The 21,071-nt window shown below is 33.0% G+C and overlaps 1 protein-coding gene across 5 annotated transcripts in view; it reads left to right on the forward strand.

Moving 5' to 3' along the window:
* The window catches only part of Pde8 (phosphodiesterase 8), a 233,333-nt gene that overhangs the window by 118,561 nt on the left and 93,701 nt on the right, over window positions 1-21,071 (forward strand). Inside the window, exon 1 of one of the 5 annotated variants that reach the window (XM_076124914.1) lies at window positions 7,731-7,755. The exons of the other annotated variants lie outside the window; for them this stretch is intronic. The gene's annotated coding sequence lies outside the window, so the exon portion shown is untranslated. Of the gene's footprint in view, window positions 1-7,730; window positions 7,756-21,071 lie in introns of those variants that run through there. 5 annotated transcript variants of the gene reach the window in all.

Consider the following 21,071-nt stretch of genomic DNA (forward strand, 5'->3'; position numbering starts at 1 on the left):
ATTATAGGGGTGTCAAAAATAGCCCGAATTGCTTCGAGAAAAGGATGTTACGGCCGTGCCGCTTTTTTTTTGCTCGACTTGCGGGGGCACTTCCGTGCCCCCAGATACGCTTAATGCGTGCTTAATATTTGCATGTCATCTTCATGACAAAATATGTGATACCAACTATATATTGTAAACCACCTCTTGTACCATATTTTCTGCAAATAAATATAATTTGAATTTGAATTTGAATTTGAATTTGAAGAATAAGTTTAATTTTTTTTTTATATTCTGTTGCGTCAAAAATAGTATTCGGCTGCTATTTCATAAAATTTTGTTAACTGACTCCGTGGCGTGGTCGTAGGTGTATCCAACTGCAGTTCTTGAGGTCTCTGGATCAATTCCCGGATCGGGCAAAGCACTCTTGGTCTTTATAACTTTCAAACTTCTGCGTTTCATATTTATAACGAAATAAGATAGGGAGTTTACGCGAACTTATCTTAGAAAGACTAACGTTTCGGAGCATGTTACACAGGCCGCCGTTGCAGATTGCCTTTTCTTATAATTATAGAAAATACAAATACACCTTCAAAATCACGTAACTTAGTCCAAACAAAAACACCGACATTCACCTAGTTTTAATGAAACTTCAAACGATTCGCGTTACGCATCGGTATCTTATCAAACTACTGCTACATATCTAAGGAACACTAACCTCAAAAACTAGAATAAAATAAAAACATATTGTGAAACTAACCGGTATTATTTTTAGATACGAGATATCGATAAATAAGGTTTAATAACCTTAAACTTTTTATCTGTACTTACGCGTACTTTGTTTTTCTTTTCAAGATGTATTTCCTGCTGTTTGTTAACGATAATAGAAATATAAGTCATTTTGTGTGGAAAATAATAACAATATAATGATGACCGATGAGCGATATTAGCTATGAGCTTTTTGAACGTTTCTCTACACTGGCATACAAGGTTTCATCTTCTATTTCACTAATTGATCGATAAACATTTACCCTCTTATTCATAAAAATATATGAAGTTATGAAAGGCTTATAAAGTGTTTTGTTTCTTTCACTCCTTAGCGAAATGAAAAAGAGAAAACAGATTATAGCAGCTTTTTAACTAAAATAGGTTTATAGTGTGTTTATGAATAAGAGTCTATTAAATCTTACGTCTTGAAACCACTCTCATACTTAATTTCATCAAAATTAGTTTACTCTTTAACTGTGAAAGCGTAACAGGCACAGAAAATACATTTGATTACAGTAAACAAACACGCAAAATCATTCACAAAACATGAAATGTACAAGATTCTTAAAACTAAAGCCAAATTCTTCAGCAGTAAATAAGTAAAAAGGGATTAAAACTTGAAGCTAAAGTCTGAGTTAAATCGTATTAGTGGCTTCACTTGTTGGCAAGTATAACTTGGTCCATACATTATCTGCGTCTGTTATTCTTCGCAGCTTCTCCGGTTAAATCTCGGAACACCGACCGCACTTACATACAGGGTTGACAATTTAACGAGATGAGAACGAGGTATTGGGTTTTCGTTTTTTGTAGACGGTTCGTGCAAATTTTTTATGAGAAATGTGTTCGGTATTTGTTACCGTGATGAGAGTTACAACTAAGTTTAATTTAGGTCGAGGTGTCTAATCACTTTTTAGCCTGAGCGTATTAAGCACTCAGGCTTTTGAATCCTGTAATCTTTGTAGATTGCAGAATTGGAAATAGTCGTTCGGGGATTTTTTTTACCACTTAGTTTACTGTAAGAACTCATATTTATATTTTGAAATTCGATCGTTATTATATAGATTTGTAATACTTTCTTATGCTTCTAAAAAATGCACCATCTTATACAAGCCAGAAATTGCAACAAAGTTACAATAACTGAAAATTGCAGTAGCGACAATAGTTGTCAAAGCAAAATAAAAAATAAGCTTTTCAATTAAAAATCAGTTTCTTCATCTCGAAGAACTTGTTTTTAATTAAACAGGAAATTACAAGAATATTTTCTGCAGTTTCCATTGAAAAAAGCATCTTATTGACAGCCCTGCGAACGTCTCCATCTGATATTGAAATATGGCTTCGGCTTGAACATAAAATGCATTTAAATGCAATATAAAGACGGCCATATCTTGTCAATATTGTGAAATCATATTTATTTACCGATACGGAATATGGGACCGGGAATCAGGTGTATTGATTTACTTTGCAAAAGTATGTAAATAAGGCTATATCTTTTACTGCATCGGCCTATCTGATGAAATGTATGTTAATGTGTAACAAGAAAGTTATACTTTTTATAAGACTCTACCTTAAAGTTACGGTATCTGTATTGACATTAAGTTTTTGTGGATGAAATGCTTTGATACTGATAATAAATGGGCCATACTAAAACACGTGTGTTGTGAATATCAAATGAAAGGAAACTGCTATTAAAATTTGATTTGTACCATAACGATATATTATGAAATCGGCAACATCATAATAACGCGTAAATTGGCATAATTCAAAATAGTTATCAATCAATGTAACATTTTCATAAATAAATATATATAAAAAACATTGAATAAGTTCTTACTTCATAATTTTCACCACCTACATCTAATTCTACCAAAATCTGAAAATAGTTCCGGTACGATATTTTCCACGAATAATTCACCAAAAATATTCTTTAGCTTACAATAGAGCAGTGATTCCGAATATAGGACATCCTGCCATAAAGCGGTTGTATGCCGTATACCTGTGCTTCAAATAGCACAATCATTCGCTCCGACATTTTGCTCGGGTTTCGGGGAACATTTGTTATACTGACCGAGCGTTCTAGGAAGATTTGCTAGCATTTTGCGGAGGTGTGATTCCGGCTATTATAAATATGATTTCTTTCGCCTATTCTTATTCTGTATCTGAGATTAAGTATAAACACAATCGGTTATTAGTTGCCACTACGCTGGGCCAAATCATCAAGAATCTATATTTTTTGTCATACTGAATTTAAATTATCCTTGCAAATAATTGTCGTCAGTACATTTGATGACAGTAATTACTAAGTTCAAAGCAAATATATCCATGTTATATAAATATGTATGTGTTTTAATCTAAAGCTTCACTTGGTACTTTTATTTTACAAATATTGGAAAAAAAACACTGAAAAATATCACACCTTTGAAAAAAAATTGTCATAGCTTTGTTAATATTTACAAAATTTAAATAAATAAATAGGTTCAAAAGTAAAACCATACTGCGACCTATATCATAATCGTAACCGCACTTTATGTGTTGAAAATTAACTCATCATACATAAATACGGGTACATTTCACGACGATTGCTCTGTTTATACTTTTAGCCGTAAAAGGAGGTGCTAGCCGCGGTATTAGTCATATATTTTTTACTCAAATATCAGTACGCAACTGCTGTTATAAATGCAAGAGGTATTAACATATAATAACCATAAATTAACGGTAGACAAGTCGTAAAATATGGCAAAGATATGGCTTTTAAAAGGAAAATAATTACTTGGCGTTATTTCAAACAGCTGACCCGTGTGCTTTCCGTACAAATTTTCGTACAACTTTGGGGTTGAATTTTGAAAAATTAGTATTTATTTAATTATGTCGTTATTTATCTACATGCTTATTCTGTACAGTATGTTAGATAAACAGACAGGTAGACTTTCAAATGATTAACAAAAAATATGAAGTTTGAAACTTTCGTTACTTAGACAAATTGCGTACCCACTAACTTTTGAAGTAGGCATGTGACTATAGAAAAAATGTCCAATGATTAATAGAGATTTTGTCGGGCTTTTGGTATGCCTGAGGTTTATTTCATAAATTATATTTAAGTATTAAAAGAACCACTTTGTGTGAACAATTAAGGTAAGAAACTTCAAAAAAATCACATGATTCTAAAACTCAAATAGGTACATTGACTGAACTTGAAAAGACAAATTATTTGCTTACATAATAATTTCATTATCATCTTCTACCAAGAAATTTCTAACCAAGAACACCATTGTAAACTCAAGTCCCTTTTAAATTGAAACATCGTATTTCAGGCTCTTAACTTTGTAATAAATACATTTGATGTCCTTCTCGCGGTCTCCTACCACTTTAACTTAGAACACTCGTAAAGTTTGTTTAGGCACTGTTATATGTTCACGGCTGTAGTAAAAGATGTTACAGTTGAGTACGTTTGGAGGACTTTATGTATACTTGTCATAAGTAAAGGTCAAAGTTTATTCTGGAATGTTCTTTAAATCCACCTTATAGTTGAATTACGTACGTGACACTTTGGAAGTAGTATTGGAATGCTTTGAGGAAAAGGTGTTAAAAATATGGTTTGATAAAAGTTCCATTATTACTTAGTCTTACTTTTTATAAAAAGGGAGCTGTTTTTAAAATGTGTTCTCATAGGCACAATTGAAATCATTACTACGAGGAGCAAATGTTCTGAAAACATATCTATAACGCTCTCTTTAACGTAAAATTAATTTATTTCAAATATACTCCAAAAAACTCAATCTTAGAAAAACTTTTTTAGATTTTATCAACTCGTTAAACTGATCAAACAGGATCAAACCAATGAATACGTCAACATCAATAATTATTCAAATGCAATCACGCCGGTATGTCTACACTAACCTTACGCAACACTAATCGCGAATAACAAGTATTGACAGAACTAAATCATAATACTAAAAGCAGCGCGCGCGCAGCCCACTCGCCGCGCCGATATCTCGATATGGACATGACCGGCTCGTTAAACTGTTAGACATTGCACTGCCCTAAATACTGTGTATCGTTCAGATCAATGATTAATATGTTTAGAACGTACTTAGAAGAAAATTGCACAGTGATTTATCATACGAGAGACACCTTGTCAAGGACTTTAAGATATGGTGCCAATGAGTTGGCGTATACAGGATTCATTTTATTTTACACAAGTTATCGTGATACGAAAAGGTCTAGAAGCGCAGTCGTTCTGAGAATACTTTATATGTATATTACACAATATTCTAAAGCTTACAAATCGGTACATTTACAATGTAATGATCATAAACCAATCGACAAATAAATATAATAGGAACATTTATTTGGCTGGCAATAATATTACTAGCTGACCCGCGCAACTTCGCTTGCGTCACATTAGAGAGAATGGGCGAAATTTTCCCCCGTTTTTGTAACAAATTTTACTGGTACTCTGCTCTTATTGCTCATAGCGTGATGATATATAGCCTATAGCCTTCCTCGATAAATGGATCTCCAGAAATCCAACACTGAAATAATTTTTCAAATCGGACCAGTAGTTCCTGAGATTAGCGCGTTCAAACAAACAAACAAACAATCAAACAAACAAACTCTTCAGCTTTATAATATTAGTATAGATAATATTAGTATAGATTACAAAACACCGTCATCAATATATCAGCTTTCGTACAAGCTTGTATGTGGTTGCCAAAACTATGCTTTTATTAGCCGTACCTGAGATATTTGCGTAAATACCGGATGGGATATTATCAGGTATTTGGGAATGTAATCAGACCTTTATCGATAAATCTCAGTTTAATACCTTTACATTGAAATTGAATAAATACAAATTTCCTCTTTCCTACTTATATCGTAAATGCGAAACTACAGAATAGATTTTAATGGGACACGTAGAGATATTAACTTAACCCTACGAATATGGCTAAGGTTGGTCTTTATACATTCTCTCTTACGTAATAATTATGAGATAGCATGGATAACACAATGTTCCTTGCACTGAGTGGCGATTTCCTACAACTATCGATAACCTAGCTAGCTATCGTCAAATTTTGTATCAAAATCTCATTAGCGCTTCTTCCGGGTGCCGTAGGAACTATTTTTGCAGTAAAACACATTTTAAATGTCAAACTCTCGATACTCGATATTACCAACTTTAGAGATACAGTACGATACAGATATTGTATCGCGTTACTGATCATTGTTCCAGCAAATCGCAGGTTAACACATAGAATTATTTGTATATCGAGAAACCTTTCACGTGGACGAAGTCACGGGCTTAACCTGTATATAAAGAGCAACTTTCATAATAACTTCAAGAGTTCAACAAGTCATTGAAGTCATATCAAAGGTCAAAATAAAAGCGATGATTACATTTCGATCGGAGTCTGTCTAAAGATTAGATTGCACTGAACTAATCAAACTTCTACTGAAACTTTCACAGCGACTGCCAACTTTAATACTTTTCATATTAACTGCACTGAAACTTATTTGCCGGGATTAAAACTTTATACCTCAATCTGATATGAAACGCAGTAAAGAAAAGAGGTTTTTTATCTATGTGGCTTAATGCCAATAAATAAATCAATGCAATGCAGTAATCGAACCAAAATTATAACTTTTGAAAATGTTGTTTATGAAGTTCGGGTTTTGATCAAAAGTACGGCAATTTAATAGCTAGGTCGTTAACTATTGACAGGTAGTTAGCAAAATTTTGTGTAAAACTAATGATCCTTGGTACCGTACTTCTTAGGAAGTATTTAGAAACTAACTGTAGTTCTTTGAAATTGGTTTCATATCTTGTAGTCGTAACCTGGCAAGTCCCAGCCAGCGCCGAGACGTCCAGCAAAATGAAGATGTTACATTTTATTTTTATTTGAATTGCTTTAATCCCATTACACATTTTTAATTAAATAGAATTTGAAATTGTAATACATATCGGCATAGTTAAACGCTAAACGGCAGAATTGCCACTTATCAACATATTTATCAATTATCTTAAAGCAAGATAGTTTAAATAGGATTCAATTCTAAATAACAGAATTGCCATCTATCAACAAATTAATAGTTTAATTAAAAAAATAGACATTTTAAATCATATTCTAACTCCCAAACAATAGATAGTGAGTTTGAACTGGCACTGAAACTTAGTCGGCAAGACCTTCAAGTTGAATCTTAGTGGATTGTAGTCAGCCATGTTGGCCGTGAACCCTTCAAACTTCAATACAGGTTCAACTAAACATTTCAGAACTTTGACCGAGTAGTATTACGCATAGTAATGAGTTTGTACTTGTATCATACATTGTATATTTAGACTTAAAATTAATTTGATTTTCACTAGAAGTGGCTTTTTCGGGTACTTTTTAGGGTTTATACCCAAAGGTTAAAACGGAACCCTATTACTAAGCATCCGCTGTCTGTCCGTCCGCCTGTCCGTCTGTCACCAGGCTGTATCTCATAAAACGTAATATGAGTGGTCACACAATGTCACACAATCACAATGGACGTGTTTTTTTTCGTATTTTATTGCTACGGAACCTTTCGCAGGTGAGTCCGATTCGCACTTAACTGGTAATTTTTGTATTTGCATATTACTAATTTAAAATCCAAATTAAAAGATTACTATAATCAGGCCATTACAAACGTGCGAACTACGTCATAATCAAAAGAATGTCGCAAATCGCAATGTATACGAGGAGCGAGAGACTCCGATAAAATGACATGAGTTAGTTCGTACGTTTGAAATGGCCCGAGTATAGCAAATGCAACTTGCAATTTCGATTACTGGTCACAAGATACCTTTGAACGGCTATAAATGCGATTAAACTACGCTCATGTACCAACTTATATACACACAGTCTCAATAATAACATTCTCAAGTCATTCATTAATCTCAAGCAAGTAATATTACATTCACGACTGACCTAACGAACCCGCCATATCTATATAATTCTAACAGTCGTTCGCTAACCTTTATGTGACTTACACGTGGTACTAAATAATGTTTAAATGTTTTGGTTTCGTGTTTTTTGTTTAGCGTTTTGTGTTTTTTGTTTTAATGTTTTGTTGATAGAAAGTGTCATTAATTGTTTATAAAGTTTTGTGTCAGGTTGATTGTGGTGTCTGTGTTTTCGTTTTGAGTGGTTATGCAACTCGATTGTTTCTAAGTAACTGTGGTCTAGTGGTTGTTTGTTGTGACCGTGAGTTGTTAATATGATGCTTAGGCTAGTCACAATAATACGAAGCACTAAAGATTTTAGCATTTGCCTCGTTCGCATAACCTAAAAACTTTTGATAAAACCATTTTTTGTTATGAAATTAGAAATCAAACTATGAAACCCATAGTTATCACTCGCCATTGAGATCACTAATCCACTGGTACATTTAAATCTATAAACACTATTTCTGAAGCATAAACTTGTAGGCCTATGAACCACCTGTTGTATATAAACGACTGTGTCTATGAATGTTTATATAATGTTACGACTCCCTTCATGGGTCAACTAACATAATAGCACCGGCTTTTTACTAAGCGCTACTAAGCCTTGTATAAGCCTTTACACAATAGTTTACTAGTAGGTAACATGACAGATTATCTGAAAGAAAGGGTTAGAAAAATGTTTCAAAAAACATGTTTTTGACACCCGTCGATTCTTTAAAAATAAAAGTGTTGTTTAATACGTAGTATTACGAAAAGACTAAATAATTTTACGTATCATTCTATACATTTTTCTTCCACATATTTATATGTTAAACTGATTAAACAATATTTATTACAACAACACACTCTTTCGCAGCTATGTTGAACTAGATGACACACATTTTTCATTTTAAAAATAGAACACACCATAAATAATAATAAACAGCCATTTACATTAGCGCGTAAACATCTAAGTTAATAAATTCGTATAATCTGAAGTTAGTCGCAAACAACGCCGGGGGCTTAACTAGTATTAGTTGAGTGAATAATGGCGGGATTACCGCGTCTGCTGCTACGCTACTTTTATTTATTTTCACGTGTTTTACTACCACCATGTTATAAACGATATAAACTCTTGTTTCTGGTAAATATCTATGACTAGCTGACCCGCGCAACTTCGCTTGCGTCACATAAGAGAGAATGGGTCAGAATTTTCCCCGTTTTTGTAACATTTTTTACTGGTACTCTGCTCCTAATGGCCGTAGCCTGATGTACCAGTACCAGTAGTTCCTGAGATTAGCGCGGTCAATCAAACAAACTCTTCAGCTTTATAATATTAGTATAGATATATGCTCTATTCATATCATTCATAGACAATATATTTTTTTTCGTATCGTTATTATATCAAAGTTATTAATGCTGTTGACAATTTATGCTCTACCACAGTTACATTATTTAAAAACAATCGTGATCGACTAATAACACGCCTTCCGAATTGTAAAGACGCTGAATACTCACCAATTGGCAGTATTAAATTAAAGCAGTTTCATTCAATTCAAGTAATCTTTAAGTATCTGCTTTAAATCTGTAAAAAGACAAGGCAATAATATATTATAAAAAAAAAACAAATTATCTAAAGTAATAACTTATATAAACTCATATAATAACTTATATACCATACTAGCGGACCCGACAGACGTTGTCCTGTCTAATAAATTAAAAATTAACTAAAAAAACATTGTCCAGCGGACAAAGTTGTGAATCTAAACTATTCTCAGATCCCCTTGAACACACACAAAAAATTTCATCAAAATCGGTCCAGTCGTTTAAGAGAAGTTCAGTGACATACACACTTACAGAAGAATTATATATGTAAAAGATAATAACTTATTGAGAAACTTTCGAACTCAGAAAATCATGTAAGAACAGAATTCATGCCATTGCTACATTTGAAATTCATTTCAATATTCGAGCGCCAATCCTTATAAAATGTCACCTGAAACTGCCTGTAAGTTTCTGTAACTCGTGACGTCACGATGTCGTGCGACGCACTTATTAGACCACTGATACGAATTGCTTATTATCTATGTATGTGGACCAAATATAACCTGTGATTCAAATTACATGGCATTTGTAGGCCTGGTAGTAGTAAATAACATGAGAAATTGTTACTAGCATTACTTATATATGTAATGAAATGACATTTCATTAAATCAAATTTGCACAAAATTATCTGACAATCATCCGCCATTGAAAACCACAGATAACTTAGGCAAATTTGAATTAATGAAATGTCATTTCATAACATATATTTTGCAAATAAATTGTGTGTGTAGTGTGCACTGTATGAAAGAGGCAAATACTAAGCTTGCTCTATGTACATGTGCCATTACGGTGCTTGGGACTTAGTGCCTGCATTGACGATGAAATTCTGGTACATAAAACCTCGTAAATTAATAAAAATTTTAACTGAAGTGCTTACAGTATTTTATGTTGAAACTAAAGGGAATAGTTAATATTTAAGTTTTATTCTAAATGTTCTTAAATTGCCGCATGACATTCCGGAACGTTTGAAATTAATATACCTATAACGATATTACACATATTTTAGCAAATCAATTACCATTAGCCAGCTACAAAAATAAATAAAATTCAACGAGTAATAGAGCAACTATCAACAAAATTGCACCAACACTTATTTCACAAGACATTTCATAAATTGCCCCGACATTTAATATAAGGTAATATTTATTAACCTATACAACCTAAGGCAAAAAAAACTTATCAATGTTGCAATATAAACATAGTTTTCAAGTCTAATCAATTTGGACTGGCAACATTGCCTGCTGGCAGTGTACATTGCAAATTAAGGCCTTTTAACCAGTTTTGTTATTCAATATCAGTAGTCTAGATCTGTCAGTATTTAACAAGATACTTGATTAAATTATTGATCTTATATCTTGATATTTATTTGCGTAGAAACTTGGAGTTAACGCTAGAAAGATATTTACATGGGTAATCAGTGTTTATTTTTACCGACTCGGATTTGTAAACGATGTTTATATTTAATTGTGTAACATAACAAAGCAAAATTATGTTATGTTAATCCATTGTTTCTATTTTATCTACGTCAATGGAAAAAGCGCGAAAGTATAACTCTATGGCTAACAAATCGTTCGATTAAAAAAAAAGCATAAAGAACAATGGCCACAATTAATATCATTCCAATTTTAAAACCCGAGCATAGACTAAAGTATTGCAACATAAATCCTCCTTGCAAACAAGTGGTTGGTAAAATAAATCATATTGTAAGCGTTCGCTCCCACTTACGAGTGCACAGATAATAACTAATGATTAATTGTGCCCACCTGGTCCGCCATTAAGCCTTATTTGAGAATAGAACTATACTTGCATTATATTTGATGTCTTGGACTATTAATTACATAGCTTTTGGTATTGGTTGGTTTAAATAGTCAATGTTGGTTTAATATGAGTTGTAGACTAGTTTTAAAGGTATATTTTGTTGTAATAATTTTCACAAGAAAGTTTATTCTAAAAAAAAATCGGTGTCTTCTTACTATATGTCCTACAATAAAATTTAAACAATCAACATAACCATCATTTATTTTTCTGTGTGATTATTTATCATTTCATATATTCCAGAGGACCTTATTGTACGCTGTAAAACCGTAAGGGTAATTTTTTCATGAACGCAGTTTCATTACACAACAATTGTCATACCAACCCTCAAACCGTCTCATAAAGTCTTATTTTTATTGTACCCGGTTAAGAGGCAGCCATTTTTTTATTCGCGAATAATCTCGACATAAAAATTTGCATAAGTATGTACTTGCGTTAAAAAAAACTGCTTCATTAACCTAGTGGTGGGACCTTGAAATGAGCTTGTTTAAGATCTTAGCCACAGATAATACACCATACAGCCTCTTAACGCCTGAGGGCTGAGTTATTCTCGTATTTTTGTCACTGAAAGTTATAGGTAGCCGTTAAGTTAAAACACGTGCAACAATTTTAAATATATTATTTTACCCGTATCTGTCAGAGCTGGACAGAGGTCTGCTCCACTTCAAATAGTATAATAATAGTATTAACAGTATTTTTGTGAAATTGCAACTTGCGCGTAAACTCGAATTGGTTACAAAGTGCAAAGTGCCTTGCAAATGGCAGAAAACTTACAGAAAGATAATTCGGATATTCACATTTTTTTATGTTTTAACTTGACTTTAATGTTGTTTACTAAATTTACGTTTTTAAGAGTATATAAATATGCTTTTTTATTTTTTAAATTATTATTAGTGAATTTACCACAACGGTTAAAGTTCATAACCATATCACGTGAAGCAATTGAAAAATATACTTACGTTTGTGAGACGTGGATAAAAAAATAACAACAAAATACAATTCACTGCTCACACCTTCATTTATAACAGACGTGATGTGTATAATACACTTATGTTCCCGCGATGCTGAATAGAAATTACGAAACGCTAAGACAATCCCTACAGACTTAATTTGCTTCCTGTATCTTCCATCACACTTATCATGATATATTAATTAATGTATTCCCATCTATTATAATCTCGCAACACGCGTGCTTGCCAAATTGGAGTTGGCAACACTTGTATTAACTTTTTTCTGGTAATGGCAACAAAACTTACGTGTGACTAGAAATTAATATCTGTCGTGCAATTGTCTATAATTGTTACTTATCACGTTCCGATCGAGTGTTTGACGTTTAAAATTATAAATAAAATAAATTAATTTAATCCATTAATGTCCCATTGCTGGGCAAGGGTCTCCTCCCGGGATGAAAAGAAAGTAATTTCCTTTAGTATGCGTTGATCAATTCGAATATTACGTCATAATCTACTAAATAAATAGGTTATATAGATGTTTAATAAATAAATAAATAATAATAAACAAAATACACTCAATATACCATAGAGAACCAATCTACCAGTATACAAGTACCAGATTACCAGGATTTTACATCGAGCAACTGTCTATCGGACCTTCAAAACCCAGTTACCTGGTTTATAACACGATACCCGTCGGTAAGACTGGTTGTTAGACTTTCAAGCTTCTGACTACTGGTAATTAGGTACTTGATAACTGCATAAAGTAGCAGTAGGATATCGCCCCTTACATAATATTTTTAAAATGTCTTAGAGCGTTTCCTTGGAACGCAAAGGTCATGAGGCTATCACCGCCCCAAGCTATATAACACAAGAACACATATTTTTATTAAAACCTCGTTGCTTGTCGTAAAAATTGTAAATATTATTTCAGGAGGAAATCCTAATAACGCTGAGTTGTTCGGCACACTGTACGTTATTACACTTGACGGTTACAATAATATTTATATTTTGTAAAGGTAATTGCAAATGGGAAGATTGCCTTCTGGCCTGTATCACATGATCATGTTTAGGAAAAGCCTTTATTCAAACAATATCTCTGTCTACTACTGTCGGGTATCGACAACTGGCTAGGTACAGCTAATTTTGTATAAAAATCTGATTAGCGCCTCTAGCGAGTGCCGTAAAAACTATTTTAACCGTGCATTTTAAATGTCTATCTCTCGATACTCTATAGTGCCAACTGTAGAAAATAGCGCTAATGATTCAAGGCAATGTTTTAGTAGCACACATCAAAAGTCACGGGCAGTTTGATTTTATGTATTTAAAAAGACAATCAAAGAACGATTTAAAAACTGAATGTGAAAAAAATACATGTTGACTACACATTTTTATAACACTCTTAATAATAAGCAGCTATGTCGATCTAACAAACTAGTATCAAACACAATACAACCTGTACCTAACAATCTATATCTAGAGTCTACACAACATAGGTACAAAACCTACGTCGCCTAGTTACAACTAGCTCACGTATTAGACCTGTGTCCTCGTACTATGATACTGGCCGATAACAATCGACGTCACAGCGTGAGTGCAAAGACTAATTAAAAAAATATACAACTATCAGATAAGGTTATACGTCACTTGCAATATTTACTTGTTTGTAAGTATTTGTTTTAAAATGGAATTTCAAATAGTATTCGTATGCTTAAGATTTTGTCGTCACAGTTTGAGGTTATTGGTTTGATGATACTTGAAGTTTTTGCGCCAAAAATGTTCTTTAGTTAACAGTGACGTTTTACACTTCGAAGATGTGAGCACCACTTTGACAGTTTTTTTTTCATTTTCCATTTTAAAATCTATATTTCAATAAGTGTTTTTTTCATCGTATTTTTGTTTCATTTTTAAGGTTTTGAAATTATATCGAATATTTCACAGTAACTTATGACACTGATTGCTAAATAATTAACAAGATAGTCCGTAGTAAAAAAACAATCAAATCGGCTTACAATAAACCAACAACACATTCAACACGTTCCCGAGCATGACACTGAGATTAAAAACACATTACAGACAGACCTTTGTAACACCGTTATACATTCTCGCATTGTTTCTAACATTGGAACAATTAGTTTCGTGATGTTGGTATTAGCTGGTAGACAGGCTACAGTGTGATAAGTGCCAACCTTGTGCTAATTTTACGTATTATTACCTATTACGTGCGCCGTAAGAGATTTACATATAAAATGCAAGCCGCTTGTGACAGCGTTGTCTTTTTTTCTGTGCCAGGGATGGCTAAATGGTTTTAGGTGCACGGTTATTGCATTTACTCGATCAATTTTCAAATTGAGATAGGTGTGGTTGAGGTTAAAAATGTATTTTGACAACTTTTTATTAACTTTAGCCTGAGGTGGCTTAGTTTGAATATCCTAAAAAAGTCATAAACACGATGATATGATTTTAAGGTTTCGATAACTTATTTGTTGCTTGTAAATGTGTAGAGATTTCTACGTTTCGGTTAAAAATCAACGAAATTTGATAAATATCTGTTAATTTTTAACAACAGTGTACCGTCTGTTTTCATAACTAGTAATTGTTAAGCCGGTAGCCAAAATATATAATCCACTGGCTTCCCATGTTAACAATTAACTATAACCGTGTTACGAATAAACCTACTGTAGTAGTCGAATACGTGATACACTTTAGATTTAATATCGGATTTTTCGATAATAAAACATTAGTTCTGAAATAAAATTCATGTCAGCAGCACTTACCATTAAACAGACAAGAATCTTATAGATTTTAATCACATTAAATATTATCACATTTGTATGTAAAAGTAATATGCAATAAAATAGATTTCGTATCCATAGTCGAAGGCTTTACACGGATTTTAAATTAACACTAAATGTATTTCGTTTCTTACGGCTTCCAAAGTAAGACACCACCCGAAACTTCCCAGAAATTTGGCATTTAAACCAAAACGCAATTTGTAATTTGCACAAAGAATCCATGTAAAAACTCACCTCTGAAATATTTAGCACAGATATTCAGTAAAAACTGCAAGTATTTGCAATATTCTTAATACGATCACGTTAAAAGTAAAAGGAGGTAGAAATTAACAAAGAATTTTAACATTTGCAATAATAAAACTAAGAGAACACTTTAAGGTGAAAATAACTTATTAAACTGGTGGCAGTTAAAACATTTGGTAATTATACCAACATTACGCAAATACCAACAATTCGAAAAGCCAAGACGCTGACATTTTGACGTTCATATTTAATGAGACGAATTATTGCGATGAATATAACCGACTGTCTGGGTATTTTATAGCTTATATACATTTGAGAAGGGAAGAAATTGTATAATATTCATGTCCATTGTCTTAAACCGTACGTTTGTTAGCTGAATACATAATAGTTATGACAAACTCATCTCCAAATTACCTATGCGCCCGACTTTGGAATTGTGCTCTAGTATTCCAACGTACGACGAAGGTATTAATTAAGCCCCGATGGAAATTCCCCTAATTAGTTCCCTTCTCCCACATAGTGCATTACGTGGAGCACAGACGTCCGAGCATGACGCTCGAGCATGACGCCGAGCATGACTTTTTGTACGTGACACTTAGAGCTTAGTATTGTGAGAACAAAGATCTAATATTATTGGGAATTAGCTTTGATAATGGATATAAAGCTTATAAGAAACGTGCGTCACAGTTTTCCTTTGACAAGGTGAATGGAAACTTGATACGGGATGTGTTTATGAGGTCGTCTTTTCCCCTGAATGAGTGGGGTGTTCAAAAGGCTCTGTCATAACAACCTGTTGTCCTATTGTGTCGTATGAAAGACGTTGGTAACCCTGTTTAATGGACTTATGGGAATAAACACTTACTGAAAATAAGAGAAATATTGACGTCAGAATGTACAGCTTAACGTTTTTATTAATTTATTTGACTTCTAGAATCACTACTGTATCTAATCTAGACTTTCTCAAAAAGTTTGTTAGCAAAATTTTGTCCCAAAAAATCTTGAATATTTAACAATCGTAGTATGATTATGAGAAGGCCTAACCCCTCCCTCATTACAAGAGAAGACTCTTGCCCTTCTTGGTTAAAGGAGATTTTTAAATAACATTTCTGTCACAAGCTATAACTTAACCTAACCTACAAAATATAAATGAACGGAAACTATTAAACAAATGACAGACATAAAGGAAGAAATATTTCAACCAAACTTGCAGATGTGTATATAAATAAGTAAGGCAGCAACACAAGGCTGGCAAGCCGCGGGCTGGTACAAACAGGGTCAGGGTCAGGAAATTAGATCTTGTGGCGAAGCAGGGTGGCAGATCTAATAAACGTTAGTACCTCTCATAAAGCTAAGTACTGAGGAACATGGGCGCCGGGTATAAATAGATATACGAAAAATGGTAAACGAGATTTCGAACGTAGGTATATAATTTTGAAAAAATATTTCGTCGTTTATTTTATTTTAAATACTTATTATTGTCTACGTTTCTGGGCCGTACATTTCAGCAGTATGGAAACTAAGCCTTAATGGACTTGCAAAAGCTATGTCTATACTGTTTTAATTTCGCGTAACCCATTCTTTTGATGATCAACTAGACCAATGTAGAAATAAAATCAACAACATTCAACATTTTTAAAAACCTATTTCAATCAGTAACGATTTATTTGAACTATAAGACAACAGACTCTAAAAAGAACCACTAAGCCCTAAACGATCTGTCTAACTAACTGTAGTTTGACAAACGTGTGTCAATTGAAACCCAATATGAGAACCAAACCATCTATCACTCGTATCTCTCAATCACCAGTAGCATATTAGTACTAAATCAATGCGTACAGTTATGATTTCACAACGAACCATTGATCGTTGCATTGCTCGAACAATGGGCGGCTAAACAGACCAGTTGCCGAGTGTAATCATTGACGCACTTCTGTGTACGGTGACGATTGAAGATGTAGTGCACTAGATGTGACTGTGGTTTTTTATTGTCTTATATCACTTTTATTCTGAGATATAAAGGTTTTATTTATTTGATTAACTAGATTCTAGAGTAGACTATTATGTAAATTATTGTAAAGTAAACATACATACTTATATTTGTAGAGCAGAGGTTAATCACGAGCTTTAGAAAGGCATTTCGGCTAAAACTATTCTGGTATTATATTTGGCTTCTCTTTGTAGTTTGTGTGTATTTTTATTCATATTTCTTAATGAAATTAGTGTTAAATTATATTTCAAAGCATTTTTCGGTGCGTTGTATTTATTTCAGTGTATTGAAATTGAATTTAAAAAACAATGCGTATTACTCGCTTGATAGCTAAAGACTTAAAATTTATTAAAAGCATGACATTAAAGGAACCTGCTACTTAACTTCAGGGTTAAATCTTAACCCATTATTATTTATTCTAACATTTATTTATAAATAAATACGTTATAACAAAAACAAATTACGCGGGGTACAAAAACTAGTACCTAACCTATGTGACTTTGAGTTTTTGTGATACAGCCATATAACATTTCTTGGGTGCATGTTTATATTTTCATCATTAACTGTAGATAATATACTTATAACATCATACATATACATTTAATAATATAACGAAAATAGTCGCGAAATGTAAAAATATAGAGCCGTACCATAATGCGAGGTTATTTTTTAAAACAATATAACATCGCAACATCTGAAAGTTTTCATAATCGTTTAAAACATTATTTTCACTGGGACTTTAACAGGTCGTGCACATTATAACGTGATGACCTTACTAATGTACCTCACATGCAATCAGAAAATCTGTAAACAGTATAAATCTTAAGTAAAATAGAATGTATTCCACTGAAGCAATGATCACTCGCTAAATTAGTTTAAAAAAGAAAGAAAACCCTGAGATCACTGCTCGGGAGAATTCAGTAAATAAGTTTGATAAAAATGTTTCTAAGGCAATGTTAATTTCATAATCTGCTCTGAACCAGCTTGGTGGACTAAATGCCTATCTTCTTTTCCATCCTGGAAGGAGACTCTTACGCAGCGGTGACTATTATGAGTTACATTCAGTCTACATACAGCTCTATGGAATAAAGGCGTGATTTTATACCATATGTATGCAAAAGTTTTTAAAATTGCATATTTGATTGCATTTAGAAATTTCATACACTATAATTTGTCAAAGCAATTGGTAGTAAGCAAAATTCACCCAGTTCCTGCATTTGAAATCTCATAAAATAGTTAGTAGGAGCTGCAAATTTCTTTAACATCGTTAGCCTTACTGCTTCCCGCTGGAGTTTTCACGTTGCCAACGGACATAGAATAATTTTATCTAGTACCTGGTTTATAGACTTTGCTCTATTAACTTCCGTTTTAAAAGCTATTTCTAGAGGAATTCATGCCTTACTTTTTTATACAAATCGTGGCTACTGAAAATAATGAAATCTTATGATCATTTTCAATTCGGTTATTCGGCCTTTGGGTGCTAGTATAGTGTGATTATGGCACATAAAAGTTGCTACTTAAACCACCACAATTTAGAAAAAAGGTTCACCTCTATGGAATTTCATGGCCTATTTTCAGTTGTAACGAAAACTTATAAAAAATGAAACTTTTTTATTAGTTTATTATCTACTGCCTTATTATCTACTGCCTAACGAACGAGGAAGTATTGGCAGCTGCTAAACTACCAAGTATAATGGCTCTGCTAAAACAGCGACGTTTACGTTGGCTTGGGCATGTTCACCGTATGGAAGACACTCGCTTGCCTAGACAAATTCTATTAAGCGAAATAGCTGATGCCAAAAGACCTGTAGGCCGCCCAATGTTACGCTTTAAAGATAGTGCAAAACGAGACATGAGCACCTTCAAAATTCAATATTCAACCTGGGAGAATTCAGCTAACGATCGTGACACCTGAAGACATGCCCTAGCGGACGGTGTCACTGCCCACGATACCACCTGGCTCAGCCACCTAGAACAGAAACGCGTCCTACGACACCAACGTACCGCAAACACCTCCTCTTCCTCTGGCACTTTTGTCTGTCGTCAATGTGGTCGCGGTTGCCACTCCCGCATAGGCCTTTTCAGCCACGAACGAAAGTGCACTAATTCTACCTGACGCCACCTTAATCATCTGCAATAGATGTATTCAGGCCAATGTACTGCCTGGCGTAAGTTGCAGAAAATTAACTTGCAAAATGTTAAAACTAAGTGCATACTGCATAGTGTATAGCAGTTATCTCACAAACATAGTGTTATTTCCACGTTGTGGACAAGAAATGTAAATGTGATAACGCATTTTGAATATTATGTTACTTAAATACATACATATTTAAATTATACTTGTTTTGATTAAACACATACATTTATTATTAACATTAACTTGATATAATACGGATATAATACCTGTAGCTTTACGAAAATTATTCATATGAAAGCATTTTTGAGCAAAATTATTTTATCATAGTTAAGGAATTAAATAATAAATGACTCAGCATTTTGCAGGTTGTCTTTGAGAACTAAAGCATTTTTATTGTAATCTATTCGTTTAAATTTATTATTGTTAAATGGAGTCTATGCAAAACTTAGATATTTTACAGATTTTTGTTAAAATATAAAGCAACAAATAATGCGATACTACTAGTTGTAAAACTTTTTGCTTAATAAATAACTTCAGCGTTTAAAATTAACTATAAAACAAGTTGAAACATCAAAAGCCTTACAATATTTAACTAAACAAAGAAACAACATCGAGTTATCGACTAACTCTATTTAATTAATACTCTCAATGACGAAATTGCTACAGCGAGCTTTCACGAACCGTTCATTCCGTCCATTCATTCGTTCATTCATTCACTCAATAGAGGTTCTAAACCCTAACAAGATCTTTACAAGGCTGTTTATTTTATTACCTACGTCTTACGAATAAACAAATGAATTGTAATCTTGAAAATGCAATTATTATAAAGAAGAATTTTTAAATTAGTTCGATACACAAATATTTTTTCCTTCTCTACGTCATTTTATTATTTATTTCTTTTTTATCATCGACGAGAGCCAGACACAAAATAAAAATAATAAATTGTGCTTATTAGAAAGAGCAACAAGACTATGTTTTTTTTTTAAATCATTTTTTGATGGTCATGACGTCAAACTAATAGTTATATCTTCTTCCTAGATACTCTAACTTTCATCATCTAAACAAAATCCTTACATAGTATTTTTAACATAGGTACAAAATGACTATCTAATAAAACTAAATGATACAAAAAAATCGTAAGCATTATTTATGATTTCACGTATTCACGTGACTTAAGCTTCGTTTACACTGACTGTATTACTTATAAGCAACTTAAAAGCAGTTTTTATTTTTATTTTAGTAAAAAACGTAAAGTTTTTTACTTCAAGATAGGGCATGTGTATTAATGAAAACATTACTTATAGAACTGTTGGCTGCTATTTAAGTTTAAGTTTTTAATTCAAGCTGCTATTGTAGTTTGCAGCAAGCTAAACTTCGTTTTATATGCAACTAGCTGACCCGCGCAACTTCGCTTGCGTCACTTAAGAGAATCATAATTTTCCCCGTTTTTGTAACTTTTTCACTGGTACTCTGCTCCTATTGGTCGTAGCGTGATGATATATAGCCTATAGCCTTCCTCGATAATTGGGCTATCTAACACTGAAAGAATTTTTCAAACCGGACCAGTAGTTCCCGAGATTAGCGCGTTCAAACAAACAAACTCTTCAGCTTTATAATATTAGTATAGATTGTGATTTTGCAGAGCTAGACAAATGACAAATAAATCGGCTGTTCTTAATTCTTCTCCATTATAAACGTTCTTATAGACATGTCTTCGTGAAAGTTGTTTTAGACTTACTAGGCTAAAGCAGACAAACAAACCGCCTACTCGTAAATAACTAAACACGTTACGTAATTGATTGCTATGACCTACTACAAATATATTGGCTTACTTCGACTCTTGATAGTCGTG

Source organism: Anticarsia gemmatalis, chromosome 17 (genome assembly GCF_050436995.1).
Source record: "Anticarsia gemmatalis isolate Benzon Research Colony breed Stoneville strain chromosome 17, ilAntGemm2 primary, whole genome shotgun sequence".
Taxonomy (NCBI): Eukaryota; Metazoa; Arthropoda; class Insecta; order Lepidoptera; family Erebidae; genus Anticarsia; species Anticarsia gemmatalis.